This window comes from Aythya fuligula, chromosome 5, assembly GCF_009819795.1.
Source record: "Aythya fuligula isolate bAytFul2 chromosome 5, bAytFul2.pri, whole genome shotgun sequence".
In the NCBI taxonomy this organism is placed as follows: Eukaryota; Metazoa; Chordata; class Aves; order Anseriformes; family Anatidae; genus Aythya; species Aythya fuligula.
In genome coordinates this window covers 32,819,299-32,831,169 of record NC_045563.1, presented here as the reverse complement: position 1 = coordinate 32,831,169, position 11,871 = coordinate 32,819,299, and positions in this window count along the sequence as shown.

Below are 11,871 nucleotides of genomic sequence, written 5' to 3'. Positions count from 1 at the left end.
CGTTATGTGACTCACAGGTCACAGAATAGGCAAGTGTCAGAACCAGGAAGACATGATACGTTTTCTACAACTTCGAAGAATAAAGCATTAAACAAATAACTTATGAGCTATTTTATTTTATTTTGTTTTGGTTTTCATCAGTTTTGATAAAAAGGCATTGACTGTATGCAGAGGTCTTCATTCTGTATGATGCTAAGAAAAGATAGGGAGGAAAAAAACCCCAATTCTCAGTTAAGAATAGACTCCCAACCTTTCCTTTGTCAGCCCAGCAACCTTCAGAACCTTGCTAGGAAAAGACAAAACGCTAGAATTGCAACATTTCTACTATGCGGTGGCAGATTAAACTGTGAGACTTAACTACAAACAAGGCTGCTACTAAAATTAATTACAAAGCAATTCCCCTCCCCTTGCTGTCCCATCCCTCCTGTACCCCCTCAAGTAGGGAGCAGCATCCCCACTGCAGAATCAGCTTGTCAAGGCACAGCAGCTCTTCTACCACCCTCACATATCCAAGTTACCCAAAAACACACAGTGAAGTTATCTCCTGTAAACTACAAAGAGGTAAGGTGCTCTGCATTACCAGATCCTCCTTCCTACTGAGCAGTTGTCGAAGCAGACTCAGGAGATTAAAAATTGCCCACTAGAAGTCAGAGCACTGATTTTCGCATCTCCTCAGACCCTCCCAGCTAACACCCCTGCAGGGCCACAACTTTGGGACAGAACAGCTGGGGGATAGTAATTGGTTCAGCCATCTCAGCTTAATCTGCCACCTGCACACAAGCATCGTCCCTGTTCCGCAGCTCATTTCGGTCATCTACAGCTTCTGAGCATCAAGAGGCTTGAGATGGGTCCTGCTTCACCACTGCCTATACATGGCTCAGGATACAGAGTGGAACACCTTGCAGGGGACCCAAAAACTCAAACCTGTGACTAAAGAGCAAGATTAGCCTCTACAAGTATCCATCCCTCTCTCAGAATTACCCATCACATCACACAAAAAACACTCTGATTCACTCTAGAGCTGGAATCACTATGAAAGAGTCTCTTTAAATACAAATTAAAAGCGTGCCATCTGTAAATAAAGCAACCTGCCCTGCGAAGCCAGGCATCTACTCTGGGAAGAAAGGGCCTCAAGTAGAAGGCCATAAAATATCTCAGTAGGACTGTTGGGGTTTAAATTCCCCCTTTGAAGTACCACACAGGGCTGTTATGTGTGCTAATGAAAGGCTCAGCATTCTCAGCTGAGTTAAGCACTATGAGGAATTAGAGATGCCATGTGCCAGCCACTATTTTCTGTGCAGTCACTGGCGATGCTTTTGCTGCAGTTTGACTCTCTGAGGCCTTAGAAGTGGCGTTGCTGAGATATTCCTCAGAAGGAGGGAAGGAATAAAGCAGAAGCAGGTGTATTGTACAAAAACAAACAAAAGGGGCTTATTTCTGAGGAGTGCCGAGCACCAATACCTTGCCACAGTGCCAGCAGGAAGCACAAGTGTTCAGCAGCACTCCAGATAAGCATGTGCAAATAAGGGTCAGAGACACAAATGTGTAGAAATAAAAGTCACCTACTCTCTAATTCCTCATACTCTTTTTGGTTAGTTTCATTTGCAATAGACGAAGGCCAGATAAAGCATTTACTGTGTACTGTAACCAACAATGAAATCAACTGCTTTTGAACAAAAATCCCCATGTCTCTCTGCTGTCTAAAAAAAGACTGCACAGGACGTCTCTCACAGTAGATGTACAGTATTACCAGGTGGACCAAAGCCAGGAGTCAAAGCCAGGATAACAGCAGAGAGAAAATGACTGTGATAAGCTATTAACAGCAGCTCAGTGCCTTCTAAGCTTAGCCTCCCTTTTCCCAGCAGGCAAGGTTCTGGATGCTGCTCCATTGAACACTGCCTTAAGCAACGTGGCCTCATTCATTTGAGCATCTGTTTCACCTGCTAAAGAGCAGCGTATTTGGTCTTGCATGGGCTTGAAGTGACATTAAACTGCACAGCAGCCTTGAGAACACTTCCAGGGAAATTTATGGTGAAGCGAGAACAGATGCTTTAAAAAATAAAATAAGTAAAGCCTCCCTTGTTTGATCCGTAGAAGTACTTCTATTTGTCCCTTAAACAAACCCTGACTTTCTATTCCTTGAGCTGAAAGGTTGGTGCAGAGGCTCCAGAATGAAGCAGCCTAACAAGCACGGCAGCCCCAGTCAACACATGGTCCCTGGGACGTCAGTGGTGGAAGCATCCTGCTCGGCTTCTCGCTGATGGAATCGAACTCAGCAGCAGACTCAGAGAAGCAGTCCTGCCCCAGTGCTCCTCCATTCCCCATGGCAGAGGATCGTTAACCCTGTGGTAATGGTGCACCATGAAGTCTTGTTATTACCCTGGAATTACTTAACACCAGGCAGGTCTCGGTAACAGCAGAGAAAGAATATTAACAGACAGCACTCTTTGGAAAAAATAAATAAATAACCTCCAGACACTTGTTTCTGCTTACACTTTGATCAGTTCCAAGAAGTCTGTTTTTCACCCAGCATGCTGCTGTCAGGATACACACAGTCTCACAGTTGACTCCCGTTTGCCACAATTGTTTCCACCAGAAGAGCTCCTGCCTTAGGAATACACGTTATCTTTACAGATCCAGACTGTCAGCAGCCTGAGATACAGTGAACTAAACAGCTCACCATCACCCAAAAATGAAATTTGTTCCCCCTTTTCCCACTTCATCTCTCCCTACATTTCCTTATCAGCTCTGTTGCGCACTGCTACTGTCCATAAGCCAGAAGAAATGGAATCCACCTCAGATGCACACGAGATTTCTGCCTCAGACTTCCCCCAACCCCTCCCAACAAGGTTTCTGGGCAAGACCCAACGTAATCAGGGGTTACGTGTTGAACAGAATGGCTAAACGCTCCCATCTCTTTTTAGAAAACCTCCAGTCCCTCTAGATGTAGGAAATGGCTGAGTCATTCTCTTCCTAGAAAATAAATACATCATAAGTGTCTTAGCACCTATAATGCTGTAGTGGTATTACACTAGGAGAACAGTCCTAGACCTTCTCTGGAAAATATGAGGAACATGTTTTTTTTGTTTGTTTTTCCAGGATAGCTATGACTAGTTTTCACAAACAATTTCAGAAGTTACAAAAGATGATTGTTATATGAACTAGCATTTGGACTGCAATGTGTATAACAAGCCCCAGCAGCAGATGAAGTTTTTTCCTTTGGCCACAGCCTCCACAGTTTTCCTCTCATTTGGATTCCCTAATACCTGAAACTTTGAGCACATGGCATGGGTGTTTCCTATGGAGCCATAAATAAGATCCAACTCACCAACTATTTTCAGGGAATTTACAAGAACTGAACACCTTTATAGCAATGCCTGTGTCAAATAAAATGACACTTGGTAAATAGATCTGGAAATTTCAGAGACAAAACACAGACACTAAAAAAAAAAGAAAAGATACAACAAATGTGCATGAGCTCAAATGCCCAGGCCTTGTTTCCTTAGAAACCAGGCTAAGGACAAGAAAATCTGCAGTGTCTGTAGCATCAAGACTGAATTGTAAAGCCTTGTGCATGTTTCTCACTGGATAAACTCAAACATAGAAATACTCCCTTTCCCCCCACATTATACAGCTGCAACACACAGGAGTAGATAGTAATTGCCTTGTGAGGCTCACACACTAGAATAAATAGCCACAAGTGCATGGTAGCACACAGCACAGATGAGACTGTGATAAACATGATTGTTCCAGAGAATCGGCTGATGTACTATCAGCACCCAGGGTAGAAAGAAAGGATGCTTGGGGAGATTATCTGCATTTATGATTCAGTGGAATCAAGTCCAAATTTCAAACAACTCCATTGAGATCTTGAACCATGAAAGGGATTTCATAAAGTAAAAGGGTTGGATAAAAAATTGTCCTCTGTGTCTACCAGCCCTTCTGGGGAATAAAGGGAGAATGGCACAGCACTAGCAACTACTTTCCAAGTTCTTTAACTCAAATGCTACACCAAAATTCACAGTGAACAGTGTAAAGATTAAATGATTTTGAGGAGTGAGTGTACATGGCTTGTTTCATATACAGAGGAAGCAGTCCAAATGCATGCAGTTTTCAGACAAAGAGCAGAATTTCATTCTTCAGATTTTGTGTAGCATAGGAAACTAGTGAGTTACAAGAAAGATGACTCCAATAATGCTGCTCCAGAGTACATCAGAGGAGACTTCTTCCTGCAAGAAGTCCAGAATGGTTTAGATGTAGACTTGTAAATGGCAATGATGTGGCTCTATCAATGTGCAGAGTGGTAGAGTTGTGTTGAAGAACCTCAAAACATACAGAAGCGGAAAGCAATTTTTTTTGACTGGGCACTGGACAGAGCAAATGTGAAGTTGGTCTGGGTCAGAGGTCTTCCCTAGCTTGTGGGGAAATTTATCAAAAAAAAAAAAAAAAAAAAAAAAAAGTATTTCTGACCACATCAGTTGATAAGAGGTCTTGATCACAGGAAGACTGACTGTCCATTTTTAGCACGCTGTGTATAATCTCAGTCTCTCTGGGTAAAACATCAATCTGTCTGTTGTGGAGAGCACGCGTATACATCTTTAGAAATATTCAGTGTGGTTGCGCAGAAATAAGTTCTTCCATTACTATTTCTTTAACTGAAGGGAAGGTGCTTGGTTGTCCGGCAGTGCAATCTTTGAGCCAGTGGAAACAGGAAAAAAACAACATGAAACCTGTTCACAAGCTGATTATTATGCAGATCAGCAATCGTTATCCTTTCTCTCATTACCTCAAATGCTTTCTGCCATCTGTTGGTAACAAACCTGCATCTGGCAGATTACCAGAGGCGCCCTAATCAATGGGTAATTGGGGTAGAGGATTGTGGGGACAATCCTGGCAATGAAAGCACAGAAAAAACTTAGAGCACAAGAAGAAAGTTTGCCTGTCACAAGCATGAAGTCTCACACCCAGTATTTCTCTACCATTCTGACAGAATTCCTTCTTGGAAGAGCATGGAGGGATAGACACAGATTTGTCACAGGCAATGGAACAAATTATACTAGCCTCTGTAATGATACCTTAAGCAAAAGGTTAATTTCCAACAAATTATGTCAGTAAGCACTGCCAGGAGAGGCATGGCGCAGAGCAAGCACAAACACGCATGAGTTTGCATTGCCACGCTTACACCTTGGAACCATCTGTTAATGAGAAGTGGAGGATGCTGTGGGCTTCCAAGTAATGCCTCCTAGCCTAGTATCTTAATGCCTTCTGATAAGAATCGCCCAAAATACGGCCCCTGCAGGTTTTCTTCCCCCAGCCGTGCATTCAGGGTCCTTCCCAGTCTTGATCACAGCAGCTCAGATATAATATTCTTATTATTCCCCAAGAAAGCAAGTTGTGTTTTTTTTTTAAATCATACTTACTGGTACTGAGCTCCCAATAGAGACATGATGACAGATTTAATCTGAATTTCAGAATAAGACAGTCTCAAAATTACTGGACTCTGCAAGTTTTAAGGGAAAGAGCTGAGCGGAGCAGAGCAGCCCAGCCAGCACCTTCACCAAGGGAAAGCCCAAGGGAACTTGCTGCTTGCCTTCTCTTCATCAGCTGGCTGATTGGTCAGTAAAATGCATTGGGCTAGTCTATATACATGGAGCTGTCAAGTAACTGACACAGCTGCTGTCCATCCTCCACCTTAACCACCTAGAGAGTAAGAGGTGAAAGCGTAAGAAGTGTAAAGGCCTCTGGAAAAACCAGACCATCAGTTCACATTTCAAAGAACAAATCAATATAAAAACAGTACTGTACTGTTTAAAAGACCCAATCCATGCTATCTGCCCTTCCACCACTGTGTATAGATACAGAGAACAATTTCAACTGGAAAAACGTTTGGAGTGTTTGTCTCTCTCTCATCACATTATAGCAGTGCTCAAGATTTTAAGATATCCAGCAGTAATAAACCAGCAAGCCTATGTAATCTGCCAAAATAGATGAAAAGAGGGAGAAGAAGCAGTGATTCCTTTTTTACTGTGCTTTGCATGTTACTGCTGTGATACCTCCTGCTTGCAGTGCCCCCAGCCCCTGGGAGGGCACATCCTCCATTGCCCAGACACCGCCCGGGGAGTGCCACATTCATTGCAGCGTGGAAGGAACAACAAATTCTTGTAGTAAGAAAGCAACCCAAAGAAAAGAAGGAAGTAGAAATCCCTATAAATATCCAAATGCTGCCAGTGCCCACGCACACTGGGCTGGGATCCAAAGTAACTGTTTTGGGGTGATAAGAGTGCTTATTAAGCACCTGAGCATGGGAGAGGAGCACCAACACCCAAGCTATGATGATAATGAGACTGTGAAAGAAACAACATCCTCCAGTAACCTAATACCCAGGCTGCTGTGACTAAAAAGTAAGAACACGAATCTTTAGTATTCAAAGAGACCAAAATAAGAGGCTGCAACTGAAAGTTCATTTAAAAAGCATATTCCCAAGAGATACAGATCTTATATCCTTCATGCTATTAAAAGGGGTGCCTTTGATATATATTGGATTTCACATTATGGTAGAGCAACATCCCCACTTGTTCAAATCCAATTTTATTTAAATTCAGCATTCCAAGGAAGTTGGTGCAACCTCCATCTAACAACTAGAGCCTGCAACATGCTGGTTCAGTTTCATTTACACCCCCATAGAGAGTGGGGATTCAGACACAGTAACTTTTATAGGCTACCAACTTGAACTGCTACCAAAAAGCAAGGGTTCTGTATAGGTTACAACCTGACTTCTAGGACTGTTAGGAAGATTTCAGAGAGGTAACAGAAAAAGAGCTGGAAAAGAGAGACTTGGCATACTGCTTTTTTTTGTATTTGTTTGAAGTGGGGATATTGTGTAGTCCAACCTTCAAATGTGGAAGGAGAGCTCAGTCCCCCCTGTGCAAGATCAGATAGCTGTTTGTCAACAGAAGGATTACTTTCTCCTGACATCTTGAGCCTCCCATATTCATTAAATGGTATTAGTCAGAAAGAAGGGGTAACAGTGAAAGGCCAAATCCTATTTGGATGTCATTTGTGGCACTGGAAAAGTCAGTGAGGAAATACAAAAATCCAAACTCAGCCTCTCAACATAACCATGCTATTGTGAGCAACCTCTTTAGATTTTCATCTCAAACTTTAAGATGATTATAGCTTCACTGCTTAGCTCTGAACAGCCACAACAGGCAACAGAGAGGTGGCACTAATTCAAAGATACGATGCTTAATTGTCCTGCCGACTCCTAGTAGTTAGGTAGTAACTAGTGTCCTGGCACAGTTTTGGTCTGTCTCACATTTCATCCTTGTGAAGCCTGGAAGCCAGCAGTCTTCTTCTTACCCTCTCATTTCACCTCCCTTTCTTTATTTGTCAAGATGTGTGCCAGGCTGCTGAGCTGCTGTCTGTCCCAGTGACAGAAGAATGAACAAAAAAGGCACAACATACCAGGCACCATGAAGAAAAGGCTCCATCATCACTGCTCATTCAAGGCCTCATAAGAAGGCAGTCAGCTCCAAAAGCATTCTGACTTGTGAAGAATAGGATAAGAAGAGAGCACTTTGAACTTCTGCTCCTACCTACAGATTGTTTGACTTATGGAGAGCATCCAGCAAGCTTGCTCTGGCTTAACACTATGCAGGTGTGCTGAAGAAAGATTGACAATAATACCTATGTTGCATGAAGAAATTTTTTCTTGTTTCACCCTAAGTTCAGCCTGAACTTCCCAAGTGGTTGATTTTCTTCAGAGCATAACCCAGGGCGGGACAAGATGCCTGGCAGGCAAATAACCCACACCTTTACTTTTTACTTTTGGTTCAGGCGCCGCAGTGTCAGGTGAGCTGCTCCCTGTTAAGTCAAAGCTGCTGAAATGCAATACTGAGTTCACTCAATCCATTAAGTTACCACCTTGCAGGTACTTCCCCCCTAAGAATACCCAGAATGCGTAAGAATACTCCAGATTCTTCTGAAAACTCCCCACTGCTTCTGAAGCACTTTTTAACTATGCTGCAAAGATGACCAATTTTCAGGCAGCAGACTCTGACTTTAAGCTAGCAAACTATTGCCAGAATCCACCCTTTCCAACTGCTTACTACTGCTAATAGGCTGGCTTGCTTCACTAAGACTTGCTGTGTATAGAAATTAGGTAGCCCAAGGATCACATGACATTTCCAATCAACAGCCAACAAAATTAAAATAGATGCTACTTGTAAACAGCAAGCTGACATTAACCAATTTGCACTCACTTAAGCTCACAGAAGACATTTGTCTGTTCTTTGAGAAGGCTGAGCTGAAAAATCATTACTTTTCAGTTTATTCTTACTTTCTTACTAAGAATTTTCAATGCTTATTATGGAATGGGTTTCTGTATTTCCCACTTTCATTAGACATTTCCTGTGCATTTTTGTCCTCTCTTTGGAAACTCTGACACTGCAAGAGTTTGAAGCACATTCACATGATTATCATACACAACCTTTCAGAGGAACATAACAGAAGGATGACACAGTCCTAGTTATTCCAGACTCACTAACTGGGCAAGCAGGCAAGCATTGGAAACAAAACGCAGAACATAAGGAAGTGCTTTTCTCCCCAGAAGAAGGTTGCTCAGCAGAACATACCACTGCCGCACAAATGTAGATGTCACTCAGACGGTCACGCTGTGTAACACAGGCGAGTATTCAACAAGGAACTGGGACATCAAGGAGAGTAAGCCATGACTCTCAGTTTCCTCCTCACCACGTGACATTCTGTTCAGTCCTCCCAAACAGCACAATCTGCTCTCAGTTAATGGCCCTGTTACCAGGGGTGGCAGCATACTGTTCAGCTATATGTGGAAGATCATTTTATTTTACCAACAGATCAGCTGTATATATTGAAGTTGTCTTGATGGACACTACACAAGAATTGCTAGACTCGTGTTAGTTCAGCAAAGACCAAAAAATACTGACCTCCCATACCTTTACAGGCCTTCACTGGCTCTTACCATGGATGAAAAACAGCAGCCATCAAGAACAGACAGAGCAGCTGCTAATAGTTGTCACAACTCTGCCTGCAGAGAGAAGTCCTAAAAAAACAAACAACAAAAAAAAAAACACTAGTACAGCAGCAGCCTTCATATTCTTCTTCATCTGTAACAGTCCTAATTCATCCAAAGGCACTGGCCCATTATCCACACATTTCTGTGTGAACAGAAGGAATGGAGCTGAAACACTAGAGAACAAAAAACACTAGCTCTACCCTCAAAGAAAATCATATTGTGCTCCTTGTCTTTCCAAAAAGAAAAAAAAAAAAAAAAAAGAGATGAAAAACTCTTATGAGCCCAGCTCCATAGCAAACATTTATTTATTAGAAAATCTACTTAATATGTACATGCAAAGAGATGAAAAAAGACTGTTGGACAGCTAACTGCAGAACACAGATGTCTGCTTAAGCAGAGTCCAACAGCCTTCAGGTTCGGGCTGTGATCCACAGAACCCATCCCACATCAAGTGACCAGTGCTTGGATTTCAATTGCACAAAGTGGAGGATACCTGCTTTTGGACACCAAACCAGTTATTTAATCCTTGTTGTATGAGCTGCCACCTACAGAGAACAATTCAATATGAAACATGAAATGAGAAGGTGGGGGCTCATTTTCTCCCAAACGTAACTAAGAGAATTGCAGCCTTCAGGTACAATGCTCTGTGCTACAGTAACCCTTAAAGATGATCCTGAGTTTAGAACAGGGTCTGGATGATGCAGAGCCTGAGGCTGTATCATAAACAAATAAGGAATTTAGAGGAACCACAAGCAGTATTCATCCTGCACATTACAGGAACTATTCTCTTTTGTTTCCCTCTCACCCCAAGCTGGGGAAAGGAGTGTAAGGTACAAGGGACAGGTTGCAGGAAATCAGTAACTGCATACAGCCACATCACTAAATATTCAAATCTGAAAGTATTGACGCTTCTTTGGTTTGCATTTACACTCCAATACCGGGTACAGTGAGGACCTGGCCCAGAACAAGATCTCTGAGATGCAATCTGAACACAAATAATGTGCAAAAAGACTGGAATAAAAATTGTAGATGCACTTGTCATTCTCAGTACAGCACTTCACATATGTAATGAAGTTAGGTGCACTTGTAACCTTAGAGTGCTCCTGTAGCTCCCTTGCTCCCAGGTAACCAGTCTTCAAACAAGCTGCCTCCAACACTTCTAGCCATTACAGGGAAGAAACACTCAGAGCCCCCTTTTCTCTCCATCCCAACCACACCACTTTTAACAGGTAGATTAAGATTTGTTTAAACTTTTTGCCCTTCCTCCACCTGAAAGCAGTTGCACAGTAAGTTGCTTTCAAGCCCATACCCCATGGAAGCAGCCTGATGCCTTTCTATAAGATCTGGGGATGAGACGAACCATACACTGAGTTGAGGGGGAAGCATCAAGAGTCTCCAAAATCACAGTAAGGGCATGAAGCTCAACTCCTAAAGAGCTCATGAGGTGTAAAGTCTGCACTGGGCATGATCAGAGACCTGAATTCAAACAAACCCCACTGCAAATTTAAGGTATTCCTGTAACGTTTCAATTAAATGTGCAAAGTAAATGTTCCAAGCTCTTTAATTTAACCAAAATGTTAATGCTCCTATTTCAAAGGAAATAAGCTTTTTCTCATTTTTCTTTGAGATACATGGAGTTGTATTAGAGAAAATACCATTTCCTCTCCTTACCAGGGCACACCTTCCTGCCTTGTGTACAAGAGGCAGAAAAGGAGATGCTGGCCAGCATCTCTGTGCTTTGAGGAGGCCCTAAGATTCTCTCACAAACACCGGACATACTGCAGTGAATTGCATGGTACACCATCTATTCTGAAGAAAAAGACTTAGTCCATCTGACTGAAAATAAATACATAAATAAAATCCCCAAACACACAAACTCAGGATATTTCAAAACTTAAATTTCATCTCACCACACTTGTTGGAAGGAAGAAGCCCATTTCCAGTTTATCCTTCCACAGAGCAGTACAGGATTGTTGGATTACGTGATACAAGGACCTAATGGAAATACTTCCCATTAACTCCCATTAGAATCTTAGCATTTGCACTTGTAAACAGTCTATATGCTGACAGTGACAGGGTAGTGCTTAACGGGAACTAGCCTTTTCAGGAACTAAATGCTAATGTTTGACTGAAGTCTGAGTCAAATGACATCATCTAATTTTAATGGAGTACTGGATGTTCCTAGTACTACCTGCCCCCCCTGTTGGGATTATGACCCCGCAACTCAGAGGCAAAGACAAATGCACCAACTTCTCTGGTCATGCAGGTCAGTGTCCAATATTATTATACACACCTGGCTTTAATGACACTTTTAACAAATGTACCAGATGTAAAATCTGGCAACGAATGAGCTGGCTCACATTCACTCCACCATCTCTGCTACTAGGACAGGGTGAAAAGGAAGCAACAAAAATGGCCAGATCCAAGGCCACCAGGTGTTGTCACTTCAAGCCCAGAGATGGTCTGTCTCTTCACAGCTTACTGAATTTGTTAGGTCTGTAGAAGCTTACGCTGGAATTCAGTTAAACAAGAGAGGACTTCTTTGTTTTTAAAACAGTAAATCCAACTTTCGATACTCAAACCTGAAATAACAGTGATCTGTGAAATAAAGTTTCCTTTTATTTAGAGACAATTCTCTTTAGCATCTCTACCTCCAAGAACTACCTTACAGGTCTATCTCTGCATCCTCACCACAAAAGAGGCTAGGAACCTGCTTCAGTTCCTGTTTTGTAGTATTTTCTGATACAGAGCAGTTTCAGCTTCTCCATAGGAAACCTCAGTATTTAAATGGACAGCAATGACACCTAGTGGCTTATTAA